The sequence below is a fragment of the Bufo gargarizans genome, chromosome 8 (assembly GCF_014858855.1).
Source record: "Bufo gargarizans isolate SCDJY-AF-19 chromosome 8, ASM1485885v1, whole genome shotgun sequence".
Lineage (NCBI taxonomy): Eukaryota > Metazoa > Chordata > Amphibia > Anura > Bufonidae > Bufo > Bufo gargarizans.
Window position 1 is genome coordinate 49,198,807 of NC_058087.1, and position 27,860 is coordinate 49,226,666.

Sequence of the window (27,860 nt, forward strand, 5' to 3'; positions counted from 1 at the left end):
AATCTGTAAAAAAAAAAAAAAAAAAAAAAAAAAAAAAGAAGACACCCACATTTAAAATCTGTAGCGCAGGTCAAGATATCTGCAGACTTCATTGTGGAAACTTTCTGCAGCAGGTGGAGGAGCTGCAGAGAAAATAAAATCTCATCCACATTGCTTCTACTATAAATTCTGGAGGTTGTGCGCACGGAATATGGCTCCAGAATATCTGCATTTATGCCACGCGTGGACGTACGTACCTTCATGCAAGATCAGACTGGTGCAGATTCTGGCGCATTGCCACCTGCGCTGCGGTGGACAAACTCCGCTTGGCCCACTACATACCGTCTATACCTCAGCGATATGATATAATGACCAAACCTCTCAACTGGTACAGAATGTTCCAGTTAAGGTAAGAACGCAGTGCACGGTGATGAATTATTTCAGTAGTACCACGTATTCTCACACCTGGACATTCTTAGAAACTGAAATAGCTACCATATAAAGAGAAAAAGTCATTTAATCCCCTCCTCCACAGCTAGCAGCCTTCAAGGCCTCATTTTCGTAGGTCATTAGAGGTGAAGATAAGAAGCCGAGCAGACCAAATAGCGATCACCGATTGCTTGCACCATACAAAACTGCTGTGCATTAATAAAGGATTTCCCTCAGGTTATAAAGTATACAAAAAATAAAAAACAACTTGACAGTAGGATAAGGAAGAGTTAAGGGGAGCACCTGGACGTCAGCAAATCCTGAGCATGGGCCAAGCGTCATCCTGATCCTATAATAAGGAGCAGCAGATGTCAGAAGAAGGGACCTTATGGACAGAGCAAACCGGTTATGGGTGCACTAACAATTCCAACATAGAAGGCAATATCTGGGTGTGTGATTATATATATATAAATAATCTCACACACACTATTTAATATGTATGCAAATATCAAGAAGTAGTCCTTCAATTATAGCAATCGTCTGATCCGGTGGCTACATGCACCCTTTCTGCTCAGTGATATCAGACAGCTCATCACTACCCAAGCTCTCCATATGCCTGTACATTGTAGGCAGTGCAAATTACATCACAATACAAGCACGGCCTCTGTACTAATCTCACAGAATATCGCTATTAACATGGCAGAATACTGACTTTTCGGCTACCTGCACACATGTAGAAACAGAATATCCACAGATTTCTCTGCGTTTCTGCAGCAATAACCACGTTAGGCTACTTTCACACTCGCGTTTTGTGCGGATCCGTCTTGTATTTGCACAGACGGATGCGCAACGATAATGCAAACGCTTGTATCAGTTTGCATTATTCTTTAAAAAAAACTAAAACAAAGTCCAAGTCTAAGTCCTGACTTACATTGAAAGTCAATGGGGGACGGATCCGTTTTCAATTGCACCATATTGTCTCAGTGAAAACGGATCAGTCCCCATTGACTTACATTGTAAGTCTAGATGGATCCGTTTGGCTCCGCATAGTTAGACGGTCACCAAAACGCTGCAAGCTGCGTTTTAGTGACAGTCTAAAAAACGCAACGGAGACCAAACGCAGCCAAATTGATGCATTCTGAATGGATCCTTATCCATTCAGAATTAATTGGGGCTGAACTGATCTCTCACAAGCGGCCCAAAACAGCCCTGAAACTGATCTCACAAGCGCACCCAGAAACGCCAGTGTGAAAGTAGCCTAGGCTACTTTCACACTAGCGTTCGGGCGGATCCGTTCTGAACGGATCCGCTCATATTAATGCAGACGGTGGCTCCGTTCGGAGATTTGTCTACTGTCACTCACTATGCTGGTACTGTATTAGGGCTCATGCACACAGCCGTTGCCTGACCATGCCCGTAATGCAGCCCACAAACAGCAGGTTGGCAATATGCGGGCACCGGTCATGTGCACTCCACATTCACTTAGACTACTTTCACACTTGCGTTTGGTGCGGATCCGTCATTGATCTTCAGAGACGGATCGGTTCAGATAATACGAACGTCTTCATCCGTTCAGAATGGATCCGATTGTATTATCTGTAACATAGCCGAGACGGATCCGTCTTGCACACCATTGAAAGTCATGGAGGACAGATTTGTGTTCCATTGTGTCATAGAAAACGGATCCGTCCCCATTGACTTACATTGTGTGTCAGAACGGATCAGTTCGGCTCAGTTTCGTCAGACGGACACCAAAACGCTGTCCGCCTCCAAAGCGGAATGGAGACTGATCGGAGGCAAACTGATGCATTCTGAGCAGATCCTTTTTCCATTCAGAATGCATTAGGGCAAAACTGATCTGTTTTGGGCCGCTTGTAAGAGCCCTGAAACTATCTCACAAACGGAAACCAAAATGCCAGTGTGAAAGTAGCCTTAAATGGATCCGGAACGGAGGCACTGAACTCCACGGAAGCACAACCGAGTGCTTCCATGGGGTTTCTCTCTGTGCCTCGGCACAAAAACCACGAACATGTTCTATTTTTTTGCAGTACGGACAGATCACGGATTCATTTAAGCTGAATGGATCTGGATCTGTCTGTGGAATCCACACGAATGTTAGCCGTGCATTGGGGGACTGCAAATTGCAGTCCCCAATGCACAGAACAGCCGAACAACGGCATGAGACCTTACTCTGCAGTTTTTTTCCATACAAAAAACTTTGTGTAATACCTTGTGGATGCCCTTACACTGTGATTGTATAGCATACTGATCACATAGGCCACATTGAGAGCTCATGCATAGTACATGGACCTATAGATTTCTACAGGGCCGCTAAAAAAGCCATAACACAAATTAAAGAACATGTCCTATTCTTGTTCATTTTCCAGACAAGAATAGGCAGTTCTATTAGGAAAATGTGGCATGCACATGGCCGGTATCCACGATTTGTGGACTGCAAAATACACACCATCACATACATACGGCCTTACTTGTACAGATCTGATATCTCAATCACCCATCATGATTAGGTCAGTTTTTGCCCTTGGCGTGTCTTCCATATTCCGTGTGCACTGCTATGCTTAAAAGGGATTTCAAGAGTTTCTCTTACCAATAGTCAGATGCCATCTGTTCTGTCAGTGGTTTTCACTGACCCATAGACTTCAATGGGCAAGTTTGGTCTGCCTCACTGACATGTCCGTTTTCCTACTGACCCATGGTCACTGGAGAAGAAGGATGTGTGAATAAACACATGAAACTCAATGGAAATGTGTGAGACATGTGAATGAGGCCTTATTCTGTAAGTAACGAACCAGTCTTGCCAGTGCAACGTGATGGAACTGGAAGGTCCGATCTCAGCGGTGGTCAGATGAGTCACTGAATGTCAGACTGAACAACTGGGCAACAGAGGATACACTTTATAGGGGTATAAGGATACTCCAGGACCACGATATTGATATTCATGGCTTACCCATCGCATCGGTTATCAAATTAGTAAGGGGGGGGGGGGGGGGCACTTCTACATCAATTAGCCGATTGACGGGGCCCTCGATGTCCTGCATGACGTACATTGTTTACTAGGAGCAGCTCCATACATTTGGCACCAGCTGTGCAGGAGATTGCAGCTCCATCCCATTCTAGAGAATTAAAGGCATCAGGAAGAGAACAGGCAAAATAAATAAAACAAAAAACAAGCAAACACAAAATAGCGGCAAGAATTCCTAGAACAGTTTATGGATCACTGTGACGTGAACATTAATACGACATTGTACTGCAATAAAACTAATGCTTCTTAATGATGGCTTAACCTTTGAGGTGTACATTCAGTGCTTTTAGACGCAGCTAACAAAGGGCAGGCAGGAATCAGAAATGCCTGGCACAATGCAGGTTTACATCAATGAACGAGCCAAGAATATCTTTGAATAAACAATGGCAGTACTGAGGAACTGGATGGCTCATCCTGCGGCTGGTGGCTAGCCAGCAAGGCGAGACCGTGCCAGACAGCAAGTGGTTAACTTGTTTAGGAAGCAGCAAGAGGATGGAGGATCTGAGAGGGCAGGGAAATCGGCCTTAATCCTCTCATCAAAAAGAGAAAGCAGAGTTCCCGCACCCTCTCCCTCCCAGGATCCCGCACCGCCAGGACAAAATGACAACCATTCTCCAAGAACGACAACCAACACGCCATCTCAGCTATAATAAATGCAGCAGAGGGCGCCGAGAGAGGAGTGAAAATTGCTTCTCGGCCTTGATCTCGACAAAGATCAAGTGCAGTATTTATTCTTATCAGTGGTTTATCCAGGGCCACCGAGAGGGAGCAGGTCTGCACACAGAGTGGACGCTTTCAGGTGTACACAAGTTAGGCTACGTCCACATCCACAGTAAACATATCCAGCAGAGAACATCTGCCACAGCTCACCAGAGCTGGCCTAACCCGATACTGCCATTCCCCATAGACTAACGGGATCCTTCTGCTTTGCGGCAAAATAATTGCTTCAGACAGATAGAAACCACTGCATGCTGCGGTTTTATGTCTGGCCATAAACCGGCGCTTATATTGTTAAGTGGCCGGATCCCATTATAGTCTATGGGGTCCGGCAGTATCTGGTAAACTCTGTAGCTTTAAGGTGGATTTATACTGCCCGATAATCAGGCAGATTATCAAGAACAAACATTCCTCTGAACGCTCGTTCCCAACAATCTGTACATTGGAGAATCTAAACCCTCCTTTAGTGTAGGTTCACATCTCCGGTCCTAAAGTGGTTTTCCAACCCCTAAAATCCCTTCCCCAAATGCCCGGTCCCCTCACACAGGTTGTACTGACCTGGCTTCCCGCTCGCTTCTGATGCCCGCACAGTTGCCACTGCGTCTCCTCATTGCGCGGATAAAATCATCTGACTTTATAGGGGGGCGGGGGCTGTTGTGTGTGCGTTAGGTGGGCGGCCAATAGCATGCCGCGACGGACGAGCCTCCCAAGCATCGCGGGTGTTGCTAGGGAGGCTTATTCCCGTCGCAGCTCACCATTGGCTGTATTTAAGGGGTTGGATAACCCCTTTAATTCCGGTAGTCCATTCCAGCAGAGCAACAGACTACCAGAATTTCTGTAACCGTCATAGCTGATTACCACCGAAGACTGCCGGATCCCCATTAACTATAATTGGATCAGACAGGGAACCGGTGGTATAAGACTCTTCCACACAAGCGCGTTTTCAGTATCGTCTCTGCATTCTGGAAAAAGCGCTGCTTGTTCTAGATTGTGCGTTTTTTCACACAACCATGGCCCCATAGAAATACATACGACTTGCGTAAGAAACAGAGGACATCCATATGCAACGCATTTATCACTTTTGGTTGCTATGAGTGTTCAGTGTAAGGTCCTATTCACACAACCATATTTTTGGTCTGCATCCAATCAGCATTATTTGTGGACAGGATGCGGGCCCATTCATTGCAATTGCTGTCCGCGTGCTGTCTGCATCCGTATGTCCATTGCATAGCCTCACAAAAAAGAGAACATGTCCTATCCTTGTCCGTTTTGTGGACAAGTATAGGCATTGTTACAATGGGTCCGAAAAAAAATAATAAATAGTGACATGTATTCACCACGTATCTTCAGGAGCTAGAGCAAAAAAAAAAAAAAATATGCAAAATGGACGTCACACGGTCATCTGGATTTTTTGTTGACTGCAAAATACACATGGTCAAATGAATGTATCCTTAGACTAGGGCGACGTGTCACGCAACCTCTTGTCGCTGAAAACTCACTGCATTTCTTTTGTGATGCTCAACGATGTCGAAGCTGGATTTTTGAACGGTTGGGTCGCAGTTGCAGCATGTTGCACTGCGATACCACAACTACGATTACAAAAAATGTTGCGTGACTAGCTGTGCCTTTTTTGTCGCATGTAGCCCTAGCTTTACGCTGGGTTCAGACCTGAGCATTTTACAGCGCGTTCCTACGCACTGTAAAACGCTCAACAGGCAAGAACCAATAATTCCCTACGGGAATGCTTCTCACCTGAGCGTTTTACAGTGCGTACGATCGCGCTGTAAAACGCCCCAAGAAGTACATGAGCTTCTTTGGGGCGTCTTGTCGCGCGTTCCCGTACATAGACTTCAGCGGGAACGCGCGACAATGGGCATTCGCTTGTCTCTGTATGCGCGATTGCAAACGGCCGTACAATTGCGCATACAGAGCGTACGTTCAAGTCTGAACCCAGCGTTAGTCTTCCGTTTTTCCTTCATGCTCATGAAAAACACATCAAAAACTGATCACGTCCACGCGGAAAAAAACAAACACTGAACGCAATCACAAACAAAACTGATTAAACCTGTGTGTAAAACCATCCGTTTTTCCCTGCACTGACCCTGCCTCATCCCGTATCACCCATGTGAAATACGCCTAAATGCCAGCTTTTTGTCAAACGCTGCTGCATGCAGCTGAACCGAGTGTGTATATGCATAGGGGAATCGGAAGAGAGAGCTGTATAATCATTCGGTATGACCCCCTATAGGGTTTGTATTCCTGTGATTTGATCTACATTACAGGTTGTTGGACTCATAAAGCAAATGTTCCTTACCAATTATCCACCGATTACTACGTAGCCATCATAATCGGTACTGTGGTCACTGAACGCTACTCCCCGTCCAAAGCTCGGTCTGGATCCTAAAGTTCAGACATTCTAAGGCCAGGAATGCTGCTGTGCGTCTTTACCCAGCAAGGTCATGGCCCTGGCCATGATTTTTCTTGCTGAATACAACCAACGCTATAGATGGGCTTTATGATATGGGCTGACTGCAACCGCCCCCATCATTCAGAAACAATAAGCTAGTTGTGGGTTACATAAACAAACCAACGTGGCAGGCAAACAGCTTATGTCCCCATGGGTGGGAAATGTAAGGGTATGTCCACAGAACCATCATCTATCTGAAGGGAAAGATTTATAGACAATTGCATGGCTATTACCAGTAAAACGCTTGTTAGTTGCCTACATGCAGACAACAGTGCAGTAAATCCTGAAACGACAAATTGTGGTTAAGACCTGACATTTGCCTAATGAGCGGGGGTCAAGGCATGCAAATAGGAAATCCACCTTTCTCCTATGCAAACTGCTTGCCCTGAAACAAGACGTCACCAAAACATCTCACAAATATTCCTGTACATAGTAAATAAAAGGAAACGTATTGAAAGATTGTAACAACTCAAGAAACCACAAACCAGATAAACTACCTGATGGAAATGTGATAAACCACATTAAAGCAAACTAATGTGAAACAGGGCACTATATACTGTATAGCCACCACTGCATGGAGATTAAAAGGTTTTTGATTAAAGGCAGCCATGTACAATTTTGACTGTAAACATATGTCTTTACCAGCTGCTTGATTTGGCGTGAAAGGCTGTCATCCACACAAGCAGATTGGCACGCACACGAGGCATCCTAATGCTGGAGCATAATATTTGCTTCAGCTAGAAGAGTGGAAAGCACAAAAAATACAAACAATATTAAAATGATGCATACATGTAAATATAGGCAGAGCTTTGATTATTTTAACCCAAACCTCTGAAAGCTATTTTTAATTTTTTTTACAAATTTCATTTGGGGCTCAAAATTTTCAGCATAGCCATAAGGACCATGTAGGGTTTATCCACACGTACCAGACATTTTAGCAGGAAAAATACTCTTTCTGCGTTTCTGCAGCAGAAACCGCAACAAAGACAGTAAATATCGCATCCGTTTTTGCCACAGAAAGATTCAGCAGACTTCATCCTCTCCATTGCAAAGTGTGAAATCCACTGGGGAGATCGGCAGCATAAAAAAAACGGACATTGCTACAGATTTCAAACTTGCAGCGCAGGTCAATTTACTCTGCGTTTTTTGTAAGCAGCGTGTGGATGAGTTTTTTTAAACTCTCATCCACTTTCAAGGTACTGTACAATGCTGCGGATTTGACGCATTAAAAATCTGTGGCTGTAACGCCACAGCTATTCAGGGACGTGTGAGCCCAGCTTTAAAAAGAGCATATGCGAGCATGATCAACCCTAATAAACCAGGCATGTTGTCTGGTAGAGTTGATCATGCTGATCAAAACAATACCTTTATTTTGTCTGTATGTTGAATCGCTGCAGAAGAAAAACACACACACACACACACACACGCACGCGCACGCGCACGCGCACACGAAAAACCCTGAAGATCTACAAACATCACCATCAATGAAAAACAGGTGCAATGCGTTTTTCACTGAAGACCCATTCACTTCTATGGGCGGTGTGAAAAAAAACGCACAATATAGACCATGCTGCGATTCTCAGGGAATGCAGAAATGATGCGTGAAAAACAACAACGTTTATGCGCATAGACCCATTGAAATGAATGGGTTAGGATTCAGGTGCAATGCGTTCACTTCAAGCATTGCACCCGCGTGGAAAACTCGCTCGTGTGAAAGGGGCCCTTACCCCTTTTTTATTTATACATAAATGAGCAAGTGCAAGCACCAAGATGGAATCAATAGTTCATTTTCGGACGAAACATTCCCTTTCATTCAGACGCTTTGAATTGAAGAAAACCTAAAACCTGTTACCAGGTGTATTGGTAGTATGGACCTCAGACGCTCGCAGAATTAAGAATGGATGACAAATTATAGTTCATTGTCTAGTACCTGTGTCCCTGACATACACACGCCCGCAGGCGTCTGAGCTCAGATGTCACTGCTGGAGACGTGGCAAGTGTGGTTTATTTACGAAGACAGGAGTAGTACACGGGAGGAGAACAGCTGGAGTAATACAGAGTACTGGCAGCCGGCCCTCGTCACAATTACAGAAATAAACCGCAACCTTAACCTTTCCAGATACAGGTAGATGGAAATTACGCTGCAATACACCTTGGCCGCAAGGAAAGCGTTAATCCAAGTACAGCTGCACGTCACGTACTGTACAGTCTCAGAGCAGCTGGGACCACGAACGTACATTTACCCTGATAAAAGCCTCCGGAGAGCCTGGGCCTTACACACATTACCATGGAGACTTCAGCTGCTGCCCTGACATCCGCTTGTTGTCTCCCTTTTCAAGCTTTGCGAGCCTCATTTACGTAAAACACAGGGCGTCCGAGAGAAGACGTGAGGTAAAAAAGCTGCGGCCATCAAGCACAAATGTGCTCTACTATACCAGGCTGTAAGATTTCCCATTATCCCAGTCATTGTACTGGTAATTCCTTCATGGAAGAAAGAGGCAGGTGTGGCATCGAGGTTTACATCGCCAGGAGCCTTCATGTTTGTCAGGTCCCGCAGGTTTGGGAAATTAGCACAGAAAAACTAGGCAATTAATTTTATCAGCTTTACAGAAGCAGTAAATACGTAGTCACAGCTTTTACAGCCCAGATAGACAACTTTTATGGCCTATAAACCTACCATAAACCTCCCATCCTCCTCACCTTCAGTACAAGAATAACGGCTCCTGCACATGGCGGTATTATAGCTCCATGTACATTTAGTGCATCAGATCGGACTATTACAAGACAGTTTTAGGGCTAATGTACACGACTGTAGTTTTGGTCTGCATCTGAACTGCATTTTTTCCGAATCAGATGCAGACCCATTTATTAATAAAAAATATATATAGAACATGTCCTATTCTTGTCCATTTTGCAGACAAGAACAGCCAGTTGTAACAAAAGGCAGGATGTACCGATCGCAAAATGCAGAACACACACATCTGGTAGCCGTATTTTCTGGACCTGCAATTTGCAGACCACAAAAATGGCTACACTCGTGTGCAGGGTGTTCTTGAGCTCCCAGGATGTGATCCAATCCCAGTGCTGGCTTTGGAAAGTCTTCCTTAAAAAGGGGTTTAACTAACTTAAAGGGGTTCTGCAGTTTGTTTAAACTGATGATCTATCCTCTGGATAACGCATCAGCAAGTGAACAGCGCTTAGCCCAGCCCAGGCCATCGATACTATTCCGGACGTCACTGGGCCAGCGGTAAACAGCGAGAAGGCCGCGGCGCTCCTGGAGGGCCGCTGCCTTCTCAGTACCCCCGCTGATCAGATGCTGATGATCTATCCAGAGGATAGATCACCATTAAACAAACTGCAGAACCCTTTTAAGTGTTGCTTACAGCCTGCTTCCGCTATGGACAGATTCATACTTGCCTGCTCCCTGCGCTGAATCACGTGTGTCCATCTCCTGTTCCCTGGCTTACTTACTTTCAGCCGGGCACGGTTACCTGCTCCACTACCGCCAATAACTGGCTTCAGCAGTGATGTGTACACATGAGCCAGCTCGCAGGACCGAAGCTGCTGGGACAGGCAAGTATACATCGTTCAATAGCAGAAGCAGGCGTTATCCAGAAATGGACAATGATGACCTATCCTCACGAGTCCCGGCACCCCCGCCGATCAGCCGTTTCAGGGAGTCGCGCTCATCGGAGCTCTGGCGAGTGCAGCCGACTCCTTCAGTTTTCCAAGCACAGAGCTGTACATGGTATAGTGGCTGTGCTTCGCACCGCAGCTCTGTCCCAATCACTTCAATGGGGCTGAGCTGCAACTAGGCCATGTGACCGATGTGCGGTGATGTCACATGGCCTAGGAAGAGGCCGCGACACTCTTGGAGCGCTGGCCGCCAACAGCCAATTGATAGGGATCCCGGGTGTTGAACCCCCGACGATCTGATATTGATAACCAGGGGTGCACCACCAATGAGGTCAGGTAGGGGCAAGAGGTGGGCAGCAGAAGGGCCCTGGGCAATGAGCGCTTTCATTGCGGAAAAGCTCATCTCTACATAGTCAACTGCATTGCTGTACTCAGGACAGTTGAATGCTGAGACGGCAGTGATGTCTCCCTGGCCCACCGTTTCCTCTAATAGGCTACAGGAACTAGGACTAAAGCCTATCAGAGGCCGGTGTCAGCATTATTGCGCTGCCTGAGCCAGGCAAAACTGAACATTTTGGGGGTGGATTTTGACTTAAAAACGCTAATAATGTCAGATATTAGTCCTGAGGAAATGTCGTTCTCTATTCACAATGACGCCTTCACGCATAAAACCAGTGCAAACAATGGAGTAGATTCATCTAAACTGGTGTAAAGGAAAACTGGCTTAGTTGCCGATAGCAACCGATCAGATTCCACATTTCATGTTTCAGGGCTTCTTTGGAAAATGAAAGCTGGAATCTGATTGGCTGGTATGGACAACCAAGCCAGCTTGCCTTTACACCAGGTTTGATAAATTTCCCCCCAAATTCTCCTAGTAGTACTTTCATGCTTAAACCGACTTTACAAAGTTGAAAGCTATAATGCGACTACTATGCATAACATTTTTGTGTGCATTTTTTATGCAAAAGGCCCAGTGTGTGTGAACGAGTGATTAGGCGATTAGCCGGCCATCACTTAGGCCTCTGTATGATGGAAGACTGCTCCTCTGTTATAGGACAGCTTGCGGGTGCTGCTCTGTGGCATGACACAGGTCGAGGCCAGACTCAACCGCCTGCATCAATGTTTTACACAATTTTACATATGGCAGAGAGATCCGTATGTTCATGGAGGGCACAGACCTGGCGACTATGGTCTCCAGGTCCATGTTCTGTGAGAAACGGCCAAAGTAGCGAGTGCCCCGAGTTTCTGTGCAGGAATCCTCGGTCCACATGGGGGCGTGACTAGCGCCATTTACTTCTATGGGCCAGTGTGGAGTCTGTTGTACACACGGACAAGCACACATGTAAAATTAGGATACTTTCACACTTGAGCTGTAGTTTTCCAGTATTGCAAACTGACAGAGGATCTCAATACCGGGAAAAAAAAAAAAAAAAAAAAAAAATTCTGTTTAGTCCTCATGCGTTTGGAATAGAAAGATCTTCCTCTGGCAGCACTCCGTTTTGTGAATGCAAACTGCGGTTTTGTGTGCGGTCATAAAATCGGATCCGGCACTTAAAACAATGTAAATCATACTGGAATTAACAACCTAAGTGTGAAAGTAGCTTTAGGTTTGCGTGAATTAGGCCAGAGGTCTGTGTGGAAACCTGAATTCTACTGATACTCTGTCGGGACAAGAGAGCCCCTGCTGATCTATTAAAGGGGCGGTCACTGTGTATTACATTTTACAAATAAGTTACACTGTGCATGGCATAAGTAACCAGCACGTGTGCAGTACCATGTGCACAGTTTTACTCAATAGGGGCCCCTGATGGACAGGTCTAGCCATGTGTTAGAACAGAATTGCTAACTAAGGCCTCATGCACACGACTATCGGTTTTGCGATCCACGCTGTGTGTATCCTGCATTTTACCCTTCCGCAGGTCCAGCCCTATGTTAGAAATGGCAATTCTTGTCCACAAAACGGACAATAGGACATGTTCTATGTTTTTCGCGGGGCCGCAGAACGGACATACTGATGCAGACACCACACGGTTTGCTATCCGCATTTTTTGTGGCCCCACTGAAATGAATGGGTCTGAATCAGATTTGTAAAAAAAATGCAGACTAAAAATACAGTCGTTAGGTCAAAAGGGTATGTTCTCAGGTCACACTGCCTTTTTTTAAATGTTTCCGTCAGGGGTTCCAGTTGGCAATAACCCAATTTGCAATGCAATGCACAGGCATCAACCGTGGGCCAACCACATGCGGATTGTGAACCCGTTCACTTGAATGGGGTCCGCGATCTGTCCGTTCTCCAAAAAGATAGGACAAGTTCTAATTTTTTGCGGGAACGGACCACCACAGAAGCACTCCGTAGTGCTTCCATTCCATGGTTCCGTGCCGCACTGCATCTCCGGATTTGTGGACCCATTCAAGTGAATGGGTCCGCATCCGTGATGCGGAATGCACATGGCCGATGTCCCGTGTATTGCGGCCCGCAATACGGCCACGGGGGGCATACTGTTGTGTGCAAGAAGCCTAAGGCCTCATTCACACGTCAGTGATTCACGGACGTGTGATGTCCATGTTCTCCACGGACAGCACGTACCCGTTCATTTTAATGTGTGTACTCACACAGTGTTTTACCACAGTCCGTGCCCCATTTTGTCATGCTTATTATAGTCTATGTGGGTATGTGAAAAACATGGACACAACATTGATGCCATGTGTCTCCAGACCATTAAGAGGAGATGTTCTGAAAGTTAATTTCCAGCTGTGCAGTGTCCGTAGAACACAGATGGCACACAGAGAGCAAAAACGGACATACGGACCAAACGTGGATTCTTCACAGAAATAATCACGGATGAATCACTGAGCATCTGATCATGGATTTCATCACTGACGCAGGAATGAGGCCTAAAGGTCTTGTTCACATTTCTGTTTTTCACTGATGTGTGCTGACCGCATTTTTCCCACGGACAGCCAACGTACCCACTGATTTCAATGTGTCTGTTCATACAATTATTTTTTTAGGGGGCATGCACACGAACGGCCATGCCCATATTGCAACCTGCAAACAGCGGGTCCGCAAATACGGGCACAGGCCGTGTGCACTCCGTATCACAAATGCGGACTCATTGTCCATGATCACTACGATTCACATGCATGTCTCGGAATAAAATGGCAAAGTAAAAAATAAACCTGATATTTTTCTCGCAATTTAAAAAACGTTTGCCTATGGGTCCAAAACGATCATTACTGGAGCTTAGTACTGGTTGGCATCACACTCAGGAACCAGAACATGACCTACAGGCCAGGTAACCTGACACCAGCTGCCGGCAGACATGTAATACAGCACATGTTATAAGCATATATAGTGCCTACTAAATAACACGGCTAATCCAAACGCATCCAGAATAATCCTGAGCCAGCGGGAGAGTGGCATGAACGCAAACAGTGGCTCCTAGACCCAGGAGAAGGTATTTCATGGAAGGAGAATGCAGGGAGGGTAAACATTTACAGCAAGGGAGCTAATTTTAGGGTCATTAGCATGATGGAGAGTCAGAGGACGGGTTACAACTGAGCGCAGGGAATACATCAGGAGCTATTTGGATAGCTGTGCAGTCATTTCCTATGTGGAAGTGTCCAGATGACATTCTGGAGATATTAGGTAGCGCTCCAGAGAGACTACTGAAAAGTTCCAGAACGCCGTGTTCCGTGGACATCCGGCACCGGCAGGTTAACAGGCTCACGTAAGAACCGCGCACTTTCTGCCCCCAAGGTATCTACATAAGGGAGGAATCACAATTACATTCCTATGGCATGAGCTTGCCGGATACTTCCATCATGCAATGTGCAAGCCTTAAAGGGATATTAAATCCCAAGTCCAAAATGTTATCAACTGTTGCTTAATTGCTAGGCTCTAGCGGAGTGCAATCTACTGTTCTAAGGAAGCAGGGGCAAGGCCCGCTTAATTCCAAAAAACAGCGCCATAGCTGACCATGGGTTGTATCTGGTATTGGCGCTCCTTTGAAGGTAATGCGGCTGAGCCGTAGTACCATACACAACCTGTGGACAGGGATGGTGCTGTGTATATATATATATATATATATATATATATATATATATATTTTACAATAAATAAGCAATGTTTTTCTAGTTCCTGGAGAACCCCTTTAAAATCCTTCCATGGAATTACTGACAGGAAGTCCCAGACAAATGTCTGCCCCCATGGCCACTGCTTCAACTTGCAGATGTCAAGTTGTGGAAACCTCCGGAAACTTTGGGGCAAGGGGAAGGGGGATGGATGTAGCAGAGATGTATGCCAAATGACAAACTTAGCTCCGCTACACAGAACATCAGACACACACACCATGCTCTAGTAACATCTTGCAAGGTAATACCCCAGAGAGGGGCAATGAGAACAGGCAGCGTGCACAACACAAGACAGGCTGGCAGTGAAATGCAGAGACGGTGCACACCGTGCAGTACACATACAGAGTAACGCATCACACCGAGAGCAGTGGAGGCTGCCCCGTGTTCTTACCTCCGTTATAACGGGGATCCTCCTAATCTCGGGTCACCGCAGCCCCATCCTCTCCGCTACTAGCTGCATTCACGCCAAGGGAACAGACCCAGCTGCTTTGAGAGGACGGGAGGGAGGAGCTACGCGCGGTCCCGCCCCCGGAGGAGGAGCCGGAGTGGGGGGAAGTCTGGGCTCCTTATTAACTCCTGCAGAGCAGAGCAGTCTGTCTCCTGATGATGAGGGTCAGGTTACTGCACTGGGGAGAGGAGACGTCACCAAAAATGGTAGAGAAAACACATAAAGAAGCAACATGATTCACAGTAGTATTGTAATGCCATGTTTGATGTCTGTCCCATAATACAACATATCAATTATAAGGCTAGGGCTACACGGCGACTTCTTGTCGCAGAAAAGTCGCACAACATTTTTTATTATAATAGTCAATGGTGTCGCACTGCGACATGCGACATGCTGCGACACGTTGGATTTTTGTGTGACTAACGCATCGCAGTCGCAGCATGTTGCAGTGCGACACCATTGCGCAACATGAATGCCGTGCGACGCATGACAGTGCAGTTGTATCCTTTTTGTTGCAAAGACCTTCTCTTCTAATACATGTCAGATGGGAATAACATTGGATTCCATTTTTTTGTTGTCGGCACAATAGTAACTCCTGGTGACTGTCATAATCTAGAGTGTTGGGTCACTAAGGCCTCGTTCACATTTCCGTGTCAGTATTACGTATATGTGAAAAAAGCGTCCTTATTCAATCCGTGAAGATGTTTGTGAAGGATCCGTGGTTGGTCTGTGTGTCCGTTTTTAGGCTCCATTCACACGTCCGCAAATGGGTTCGCATTAGGGTTGCCACCCGTACAGGAATGACCCGGACAGTCCGTGTTTGTAATCCTGCGCCCGGGTACAAGCCTTTCTCAGACCCGGGCACAGCGATCAGCTGGGAGTGATGCGATGCTAGCCCAGGGCGGCGCTGACTTCAGACACACCCTCCCTCCCTTCTATTCGGGTTTGGCATTAAAAAAAGGTGGCAACCCGAACCGCATCCGCAATTTTGTGCGGACCCATTCATTCTCTATGAGCATACCCATTCATTCTCAATGGGCAATTTTGTGCGGTCCCATTCATTCTCTATGGGGACAGAAAAGATGTGGACAGCACACAGTGTGCTGTCCGCATCCGCATTTCCGTGCGAACTTCCAGTCCTATTCTTGTACGCAATTGCGGACAAGAATAGGTAGTTCTATGTGGGGGTGCCGGCCGGGTGTATTGCGGATCGTGTGAATGGACCCTTACTCTTCGTGTCCCATTTGTAATCCACGGATTGCTCAGCTAAAAATTTATTTCAAGAGCATTTCAGTTAAAAAACGGATGAACCACGGATGCATTCCGTGATTTTCATGGACCCATAGACTTCAATGTTTCGTGTTTGCTCCCACGGACCAAGTAGTGCGTGCCTCCGTTATTTTTTTACTGACCCACAGTCTGTAAAAAAATACTGAAATGTGAACAGACACATTTAAATCAATGGGTATGTGTGCTGTCTGTGGAAGATGCGGACAGCACACGTCCGTGAAAAATGGAAATGTGAACAAGGCATTAGAGCAGGGATCAGCAACCTCCGGCACTCCAGCTGTTCAGAAACTACAACTCCCAGAATGCTCCATTCACTTCTAAGGGAGTTAGAAGCACAGCTGAGTATGTTTGCATGCTGGGAGTTGTAGTTCCACAGCAGCTGGAGTGCTGAAGGTTGCTGATCCCTGCATTAGGGTATGTTCACACTAAGGTTTTTTTTCCACATGGATTTTGGCACAGATCAGAAAACTACATCTGAAATGCTTGCATTTCGTCTGCATAGAATTAAAAGGGAAAACCGGCGGTTAATTTATTTCTGCACTTTTTTTTTTTTATCGCTTGTGGTTTTATAAACCACGCTGCAGAAAAAAGAAATGACGTTTTCATTCTTGATGCGGATTTCACGTGAAATCAGTGTCCTGGATTAAAGACCATGTCAAAACCACATCAGATTTAAAACTGCATCCTAAAAAAATACAAGAGGAATACGGATTCCGCATCAATTTTTTCCCCCGCACCGTGTAAACATGCCCTACAGATTTTTTCTTTTTCTTTTTTTTTCTGGACATCTTATCCAAAAATCACAGACCACAAACATTTGTATGGAAATATTGGAAAACGATAAGGATTACAAGTAATATATGTCTTATTAGGGTTTATGCACATGGTGCTTATTATGCAAGGATTTTCCGCACAGATTTTCATGTGGAAAATCCGCCGTGTATTTATTCAAAGACTACGGCACTCATTAGTTTTGTTGCATAAACTTCTTGTATTTTATTTTATTTAATCCATCCTGAAAAATTATTTTTAGCCACTGGCTAAAAGTGTGACACAGTACCAGCTAGGAGATTTTCAGCGTGGCCATTCACCTGCGTTGTGGATTTTAAAGTCCACAGTATGTCAATTGTTCCTGTGGATTTTCAGTGCAGATTTCTCTCTTTGCAATGCAAAGTCTGCATTCAAATATGCAATTAAGGCCTCATGCACACGACCGTATTTTGTTTCCGTGTCCGATCCGTTTTTTTTTTTTGCGGATAGGATGCGGACCCATTCATTTCAATGGGTCCTCACAAAACACGGACAGCACACTGTGTGCTGTCTGCATCAGTATGTCCGTTCCATTGCTCCGCCAAAAAAATAGTGCATGTCCTATTTTTTTCTAGTTTGCGAACAAGGATAGGCATTATTACAATGGATCCGCAAAAAAAACAGATCCGCAAAAAAAAACGGATGCCATATGGAACGTCATCCTTTTTTTTGCGGATCCGCAATTTGCGGACTGCAAAACACATACGGTCGTGTGCATGAGGCCTAACACATGTGGATTTTGGTGTGCATTTAGTGAGAAAACACAGCAAAAAAAAACCCACGGAAAATCTTCATAAACTTCACTGCTGTGTGCATGTAGCCTAAGGTTCCCTACTAGTGTTGAGCGAACTTGTGTTTTCAAGGTCAGCGTACAAGGTTCAGGTGATCTAAGAATTCTGTTATGTATTCCGTTACCACGGACCATGTACACCGAACCTGAAACCACAAGTTCGCTCAACACTAGTCCCTACAAATACATATGGACTGGCGTTTTTTTTTACCAGCTGAAAATAAAGCCAGAACAGTCAGAACACAGTCTGTTACTACTATGGTGGCGTTTTTTCCCCCTATATAGAAGGTAATATGAAAGCACCTAAAAAATACTAAGACCTACAGCATGCTGCTTTTTTGAAAAGAAGCAAAAAAGACAAAAAATACCACCTAATGTACGAAGAAGTCAGGAGCAAAAAAAAAACACTTGTGTGTCCTGAGTTTCATGTATATTCTCATAGACTTTCCACTAACATCTGGAAATGATGCAAAATGTGCAAGTGCAAAAAATGCCACATAAATTGCAAAAGTGCAGAAAAAGATAGTAAAAACCTATGTGTGAAAGGCCCTACATTCACATCACAGCTAATGATTTCTGTGTACTGCTCGGTCCTAGGAGCAGAATCAATGATCAGTGCCTGACGTGACTATAATAATCACAATAGGGACTTCTACCAGAGTCTGTGCCGTGGATGCAAACTTAGCCTTAGGGCCTTTTACACTGACTGAGAATCGGGCCAATTATCAAGAATAAATGTTCCTACAAATGTCTGTGTAAGGTCCATTCACAAGTCCGTTGTTTCTTTCCTGATCTGTTCCGTTTTTTGCTGAACAGATCTGGACCAGATCTGGACCCATTCATTTTCAATGGGTCCTGAAAAAAAATCAGACATTGTGCTGTCCAATTTTTTTCAGGACCCATTGAAAATGAATGGGTCCAGATCTGGTCCAGATCTGTTCAGCAAAAAACGGAACAGATCAGGAAAGAAACAACGGACGTGTGAATGGACCCTAAAAGTGCAGCTGATCACCTGATAAACAAGCAAAGTGTTAATATGATCGTATCTTTTATGTAGCACATAAAATTGGCAGCTGTTGGCAGCACATCACCCTGTGGGTATGGGCGGGGGGGTGTGCCAACAACATGCAACCTTAAAGGGAACCTGTCACCGGGATTTTCTGTATAGAGCTGAGGACATGGGTTGGTAGATGGCCGCAAGCACATCCGCAATACCCAGTCCCCATAGCTCTGTGTGCTTTTATTGTGTAAAAAAACCGATTTGATACATATGCAAATTAACCTAAGATGAGTCCTGTCCCTGACTCATCTCACACACAGGACTCATCTCAGGTTAATTTGCATATGTATCAAATCTTTTTTTGTACACAATAAAAGCACACAGAGCTATGGGGACTGGGTATTGCGGATGTGCTAGCAGCCATCTAGCAACCCATGGTCTCAGCTCTATACACAAAATCCCGGTGACAGGTTCCCTTTAAGGCTACGGCTACACTATGAAATTTGTTGCAGTAATGTCGCGCAACCTTTTTTTATAATGGTATTCTATGGTGTCGCACTAAGACATGCGACATGCTGCGACATAAAAGTCACACAAAAATCCATCCAAGTTGGATTTCTGTGCGACTGTTGTAGCCACAGCATGTCGCAGTGCGACACCATTGACTACCCTTCCAAAAAATGTTGCGCGACATTGCTGCAACACATATTGCCGTCTAGTTGTATTCTTTTTGTTGCGCAGCTTATTGTAGCCCTAGCATAAAGGGGTTGTTCCACTTCAGTAAATGGTATTTATCATGTAGAGAAAGTTACCACAAGGCACTTACTAATGTATTGTGATTGTCCATATTGCCTCCTTTGCTGGCTGGATTAATTTTTCATCACATTATACACTGCTCGCTTCCATGGTTACGACCACCCTGTAATCCAGCAGCAGTGGTCATGCTGGATTACAGGGTGGTCATATCACTAGGCTATGCCATCAATGTCAGACAAGTGTAGGAAACACCTCTGGGACCGGCTCCTATCTCCAGAATGGGGCTCCCAAAGTGATGGAGAGAGCACTGCACATGGACAGTTTGGTCACCATTCACTGCTAAAGACTTCTGAAAAGAATTAGGGCTGCAAAGAGAAGAAGGAAGAGGTCACTAGTAACTGACTGGATTCAACTGTCTCAAAACCTAAAAAGGACCAATGGACCGAGGTGCCAACACGTACGGGAGGGGTATCTTGAGTTTGATGATTTTGAGGAAGAGCTAGACATTGTCCTCTCTAGAAAATGTGCCAGAGTCCAACGCCTACAATCAGAAGACTTCTTCATGCAAGCAGAAGCTTGTAAGAGAGCAGCCTAAAGGCCCCTTTAAAGAGGACCTTTCATAGGTCCAGACTTTATAAACTAAGTATCAGGGTATGTAGGGCATACAGCTTGGATCTAATAGCGCTTACTATTTTTTCTGGGCGCCGCTCTATTCACCCGCTGTAGCCCCCGTTGTATTCTCCCACCTTGTATGCTAATTTTGGGCATTGGTGCAATGAGGAGGAGGAGTCTTTCTCCGTGGGCGTCTCCTTCTCCCTGGCTGTAGCGCTGTCCAATCGCAGCAGAGAGCGTCACAGCCAGGGAGAAAAAAAAGCCTCACCTTTTCCCTGGCTGTGACGCTCTCTGCTACGATTGGACAGCGCTACAGCCAGGGAGAAGGAGACGCCCACAGAGAAAAACTGCATCTCCTCCCCATTGCTCCGATGCTCAGTATTAGTATACCAAGCGGGAGAAATCTGACATGCCACAGCGGGGTGTAGGAGGCATATTTTAAAAAATCAAGCAGGGTGGCAGCATTAGCGGGGGTACCCCGCAAGTACAAGTATATATCTCTCTTTATAAAATCGCATTAAAGGTCGTCTTTAAATCCCCCTCCCCATGAGCTTCAAGCTTTCAGATGTAATAGTTGACTGTCACGGAAGGTGTGCAGGAAACTAGAAAACACAAAATGAATATACGACTGACTGGATCCAAAACTAAGGAACAAAAAGGGAGAGCCCTGCATCAGACCTGGCTCTCTCCCTAACTGCTCAGCCTATGCGAAAATCCCAATGGTAGATGATCGCATATCCTCGTACCTCGACTGTATAACACCTGAACACCCTATAATAGTGAGGGGACACGACCACCGGCTCCCTACACTAGATACGGAGGGAGTCAGGGTCACCTGGGATCCAGCAAACAGAAAAACACAAATAAATGAACAACACTTATCTTGTAGAAGACTCAGAAGTAGGAGCAGCATGCACACACTCCAGGAAGTTGTATAAACCGCAAAGTGATGCACTATGGGAAAAGGATTTAAAGGGATGCAATCAGTGCAACGACATGACAACTGAGAGAGGCTAACGAGATGAGAAAATGAAAGCAAAACAAAGGAACCTCAAGGAGGAGGTTCTAGACGTCTGTCAGAGCTTCTCAGATGTCTGGTGGTGACATTGACATACAAACCTCACATATAGAGGGACTTCCTAGAAAAAAAGTACCTTGGCTGAGATAGAGTAGCTTGTTAGTGCCACTCCCCTGGCACCGAACCACCCTTGGCACATGTGTAGTACCGCAGACCTGAGGGTACTACCATTGTATATAGTTTGTTATTTATTGTATTGTGCTTTATATTGTAATGTTATGTATTATTTTGTATGCTATGGATATTGATATGAGTAAGGCAAGGGTCAACCAGGAACAGGGCTGTTTCTGCTTCCTGCCAGGAGGGGGAGTTCCTGGGTAACCACAGAGAAGGAAGGAAGCACACTGCTGAGCTCCTGCTCCTAAAGAGGAGTCTTCAAAGTTAATTAGTTATATTCTGCCTTGAGAAGACAGCAGAGTAAACAGCTATATCACCATTTGAAGACACTGCCGTTAGGTGAGGGACTATGGCTAAGACGCCCATCACCCAGAACTTTGCTGGGCCAGTACGACCTAAGTGCTAAATCGCAGCCATCCAACCTCCCTCTATAATCCTTCCTGTTGCCAGAGAAGATTGCACTTAAAATCTGCTGCTGTTAAATGTATTTGAAATTCCAAATTCCAAAAAAAGACTTAGTTACATTTAATTCTGGACTCATCCATGAATACTACATTTCCAATGCACTGATCCCCAGGGAATAACGGTCTGAGGGAGTACACCGTGACACAACACTTCATCAGGGCTACTACTACTCCCATCCTCTGCACCGGCTCCTCAGGGACTCGCTGCAAATGACCCACCAGACTCTCGTAGCTCTACCCCTGTTGGATGACTGTCCACAGCATGCTTATGGGCTCTGCTCTCTCATTCACTGAGGGATTTCGAGTGACAGCCCCTCTATTCACCCAAGATGGTGAGGGAAACCAGTTCTGAATAGATGAAACTGCCCCCAGCTCATTTACATATTAAGCTTGTGGTGCAAATTGTGCCCCATAGCAATCCCTTTTTTTATGCTGAATGTTGATGCTGATTAATATCATTATAGATCTCTACAGGGCAGCTCATTTCAGACTTGATAAATGATAAAATAACGGCCACATGTAGTCTCCATTAGGGTGACCTTACTTCGTATGGATTTAGATAACTAATATTGAACTCAATGGAAGTTGTATAAATCTGTATTCAGTGACCTCTCCCTGGTGGCAGCTGTAGGTAGCTGCTATGGCAGCAGTAAGCAGTTCAGTGCCAGTTACCCTCCCAGCACAGGCTCCACAGCAATCACATGCCCTAACTCTATAACTGGTATGCCAATGTGTCATGGAACCATGAACCAGACGTACAACAAGAGATAAGTGGAAAATAAGAAGGTTTTATTGAAGAGCAAGCCGTAAGCAAAGTCCGAACGGATGGCTAAACCGAAGCAGGGTCTTGCGGAGACAGAGGTCAGGAACCAGAAGGGTAGTCAGACGAAGCCAGGAACAGGAACCAACGGGGTAGTCAGACGAAGCCGGAATCAGGAACCAACGGGGTAGTCAGACGAAGCCGGAATCAGGAACCAACGGGGTAGTCAGACGAAGCCGGAATCAGGAACCAACGGGGTAGTCAGACGAGGCCAGGATCAGGAACCAGAAGCAGCAGCAGTCTTGGAAGCATGTGAACACAGGAGGACCAAGCAAGGAACTGAAGCCACAGACCTCCTATATATATGAGCTGGGCATCCAGCTCCTCCCAGTGGGAAGGAGGAGCCGCAGGGTGGGAGGCTACAAGAAAACCCAGAAACCAAGATGGCCGCCAGCACATGTCAAACGAAGGGAACAGCAAGGAGGTAAGACCATGACAGTACCTCCCCCTCAAGGGCCCCTCCTCCGCGGAGTAAGGAACGGTTTCTGAGGGAAGCGTGCGTGGAAGGCTCGGAGCAAGACAGGAGCATGGACATCTGCGGAGGGAACCCAGGAACGCTCCTCTGGACCATAACCACGCCAATGGACCAAAAACTGCACCCGGCCGCGGACCAGGCGTGAGTCCAGGATATTGCTCACCTCATACTCCTCACGATTGCCCACTTGGACCGGACGAGGCCGAGGAATCGAGGAAGTGAAACGATTACACACCAGTGGCTTCAACAGGGAGACATGAAACACGTTGGAGATCCGCATGCCAGGAGGAAGCGCAAGGGCATAGGCTACCGGGTTTACCCTGCGAAGCACTCGGAAGGGACCAACAAAGCGAGGCGCCAGCTTGGGAGTGGGCACTCGAAGGTTGAGGTTGCGGGTGGACAACCATACGCGGTCTCCGACCTGGTAGGAAGGAGCGGGCGCTCGTCTGCGATCAGCCTGGAGTTTCTGGCGCTGCGCAGAGACCTCAAGGGACCTCTGGATCCGTACCCAAGAAGCACGTAGGACGGAAAGGTGATCCTCCACAGCCGGAATATCCTGGGGAGAGAATACCTCCGGTAACACGGCAGGTTGGAACCCATAATTGGCCATGAAGGGAGACGTCCCAGAGGAAGAGTTCACCGCCGTGTTCCTGGCAAACTCAGCCCAAGGCAGGAGGTCAACCCAATTGTCTTGGTGATCGGAGACATAGCAACGAAGGAATTGCTCCAAGGCCTGATTGGATCGTTCTGCGGCCCCATTGGACTGAGGGTGGTAGGCCGAGGAGAAAGAGAGATGAATCCCCAACTGGGAGCAAAAGGCGCGCCAGAACCTGGACACAAACTGACTCCCCCGATCCGACACAATCTCCTTGGGCAAACCGTGCAACCGGAAGACCTCCCTGGCAAAAATCGAGGCCAACTCTTGTGCAGAGGGTAACTTCTTGAGAGGAACACAGTGGCACATTTTGGAAAACCGATCCACAATCATGAGAATGACCGTATGGCCTCGGGATGCAGGGAGGTCCACAATGAAATCCATCCCCAGGTGTGACCATGGACGCTCCCCGGTGGCTATGGGTTGCAAAAGGCCCAACGGAAGGTGCCGAGGGGACTTACTCTGGGCACAAACGGAGCATGCCGCTACATATGCGGCGATGTCGGAACGTAGAGAAGGCCACCAGAACAGACGTGAAACCGCCCAGGACAGCTGATTCTTTCCAGGGTGCCCCGCGGCCTTGGAGTTATGGTAGGTTCGCAACAACCGAGTGCGCAACTCCTCAGGCACAAAACATCTGCCGTTGGGTCTCCCAGAGGGAGCACCAGATTGAGCCGCCAAAATCTGCTCACCCAGAGGAGAAGTCAGGCTGGTGCGAATAGCGGCCAGGATCTGATTCGGGGGTATGACCGTAGTCGGAATCGACTCCTCCCCGGACAGCTCGGAGTACTGCCGTGATAAGGCATCCGCTCTGATGTTCTTGGAGCCGGGTAGGTAGGAGACCACGTAATTAAAACGTGACAAGAACAGAGCCCATCTGGCCTGACGTGGTGTCAATCTCTTGGCCTCAGAGAGGTAGGTCAGATTCTTGTGGTCCGTCAGGATGAGAACCGGAACCACCGAGCCCTCGAGCAAGTGCCTCCATTCTTTAAGGGCCTGCACGATGGCCAATAACTCCCTGTCACCAATCTGATAGTTGCACTCCGCGGAAGACAGTTTCCGGGAGTAAAACCCACAAGGAAGCAGAGGACCCTCTGGTGTTCTACGCTGAGACAGGAGGGCGCCTACTCCCGTCTCAGACGCGTCCACCTCGAGGACAAAAGGCAACCCAGGGTTGGGATGCGACAGAATCGGAGCCGACACAAAGGCGGACTTTAGAGCCTCAAAAGCTCGGATGGCCTCGAGCGGCCAGACCTGAGGATTACTGCCCTTCCTGGTCAGATCCGTGAGAGGCTTGGCTAGCATGGAAAAGTCCCTTATGAACTTCCGATAATAATTGGCGAAGCCCAAAAAGCGCTGCAGGGCACGAAGCCCACTGGGCTGGGGCCACTGTAAGACAGCCGAAACCTTCTCAGGATCCATGGAGAACCCCTCAGCGGAAATGATGTAACCTAAGAAGGTTACCTGGGATCGGTGAAATTCGCATTTCTCAAGCTTACCGAACAGCTTGTTCTCTCGTAAGCGTTGCAACACTCGTCTGACATCCAGAATGTGGGCCTCCATGGATGCAGAATATACCAAGATGTCATCCAAATAGACCACCACACACTGCTGCAACAGGTCACGGAAAACATCGTTGATGAATTCCTGGAAGACTGCGGGCGCATTGCACAACCCAAAGGGCATAACCAAGGATTCATAATGACCGGTCCTGGTGTTAAACGCGGTCTTCCACTCATCGCCCGCCTTGATCCTTACCAGGTTATATGCCGCCCTCAGGTCGAGTTTGGTAAAGACCGTGGCCCCTTTGAGGCGATCGAACAGCTCGGAAATCAAGGGTATCGGGTAAGCGTTCTTGATCGTGATGCGATTGAGACCCCTGTAATCGATGCAAGGCCTCAACTCGCCGCCCTTCTTTTTCACAAAGAAAAATCCAGCCCCTGCCGGGGACGAGGATTTGCGAATGTGTCCGCGTGAAAGCGCCTCCCTCACGTACTCCTCCATGGCCTCATTCTCCGCTACCGACAGTGGATAGACTTTGCCACGAGGAGGAACGGCACCGGATTGTAACTCTATGGCACAATCGTATGGGCGGTGCGGAGGTAGGGCAACCGCGCGCACCTTATCGAATACATCCCGGTACTCTTCGTATTCAGGAGGCAACAGAGAGTCCGAGGAAGTACACAGCAACTTGACAGGCCCATGGATGCAACTAGCCCCACACTGCGGTGACCACGAGAGGATCTCGACCGATCTCCAATCGAAAGTCGGATTATGCTTCTGGAGCCAGGGGTACCCCAAGACCACCGAGTAGTGTGGAGACGAAATAACCTGGAGACAGACCGACTCTCTGTGAACGGCACCAATGGCTATCCCCACTGGAAGGGTCTCATGAGTCACGTGTGGCGGCAGAAGGGGTCTGCCGTCTATCGCCTCAAGAGCCAGTGGGGAACCTCGAGGCTGCAGAGGAATGGAATTGGCGGCAACGAACACTCTATCAATGAACAAACCACCAGCACCAGAGTCCACCAACGCCTGGGTCGTCACCGAGCCCCCGACCCAGGAGAGGACAACCGTGATCAGTGGTTTGTCAACACGGGAAACCGGGGACGAGGAGACTCCACCCAAGATCTGCCCCCGACAGGACCTCAGGTGCGAGCGTTCTCCCGGACGGTTCGGACATGCCAACCGAAAATGCCCACCGAGACCACAGTACATGCATCGGCCCTCGCGTCTCCGGAGTACCCTCTCCCCCTCAGACAGGCGAGCAAACCCCAGCTGCATGGGTTCACCCCCAGACAAGTCATCCCCAGGAGGCGTGGGAGGAGAGGGAGGCACGGGTGGGACAGCAAACGTAGGCGCCAATCTGTTAGGAGACCTCCGCAGGCTCTCCTTAAAGGAAGGTCTCTCCCTGAGTCTGGTGTCAATCAAAATCAGGAAAGAAATAAGAGACTCGAGCTCCACTGGTAGGTCCTTAGCTGCAACCTCATCCTTCAAGGCATCCGAGAGACCATGAGAGAAAGCAGCGACCAGAGCCTCATTATTCCAGCCCACCTCTGCTGCCAGGGTACGAAACTCAATGGCGTATTCAGCTACGGATCGTGAACCCTGTCTGATGGACATAAGGAGCTTAGCAGCAGAGGCAGCACGAGCCGGCACATCGAATACCTTCCGAAGAGAAGCAACAAAACCGGAAAACTCGGCAACCACCGGATTGTTGTTCTCCCATAAAGGGCTGGCCCAGGCCAAGGCCTTGTCCGAGAGCAGCGAGATCAAGAAGCCCACCCTTGATCTCTCAGTAGGAAAGGCATGTGGCAGCAACTCGAAGTAAATGCCCACCTGGTTAAGGAAACCTCGGCACTGAGTTGGCTCTCCCCCAAAGCGCTGTGGAAGGGGGGCAGAACCGGTCATACCCTGAAACACCACAGGCGCAGCAACAGGTGTCAGGGTAGACTCTGGCGCAACAACCGGAGCGGCAGTAGGAGCGGGCCCAGGAGCGACAACCGACCCATCGGCAACGGAAGCTAAATGAGCTGTGCGTTCAAGCAGGGTTTGCAACGCCACAGCGAACCGACCCAACAGGTGATCCTGCTGATCAAGTCTGGCAACCAGCGTAGGTAGCGAGGGTGGCCCTGTACCGTCAGAATTCATGGCTTGGTCCTAATGTCATGGAACCATGAACCAGACGTACAACAAGAGATAAGTGGAAAATAAGAAGGTTTTATTGAAGAGCAAGCCGTAAGCAAAGTCCGAACGGATGGCTAAACCGAAGCAGGGTCTTGCGGAGACAGAGGTCAGGAACCAGAAGGGTAGTCAGACGAAGCCAGGAACAGGAACCAACGGGGTAGTCAGACGAAGCCGGAATCAGGAACCAACGGGGTAGTCAGACGAAGCCGGAATCAGGAACCAACGGGGTAGTCAGACGAAGCCGGAATCAGGAACCAACGGGGTAGTCAGACGAGGCCAGGATCAGGAACCAGAAGCAGCAGCAGTCTTGGAAGCATGTGAACACAGGAGGACCAAGCAAGGAACTGAAGCCACAGACCTCCTATATATATGAGCTGGGCATCCAGCTCCTCCCAGTGGGAAGGAGGAGCCGCAGGGTGGGAGGCTACAAGAAAACCCAGAAACCAAGATGGC

The 27,860-nt window shown here is 47.3% G+C and overlaps 1 protein-coding gene across 1 annotated transcript in view; it reads right to left on the reverse strand.

The window, feature by feature from the left end:
* The window catches only part of SH3BP4 (SH3 domain binding protein 4), a 54,007-nt gene extending 39,087 nt beyond the window's left edge, over positions 1-14,920 (reverse strand). Inside the window, exon 1 of the mRNA XM_044303186.1 lies at positions 14,797-14,920. The gene's annotated coding sequence lies outside the window, so the exon portion shown is untranslated. The remainder of the gene's footprint in view (positions 1-14,796) is intronic.
* Between the last annotated feature and the right edge of the window lie 12,940 nt (positions 14,921-27,860).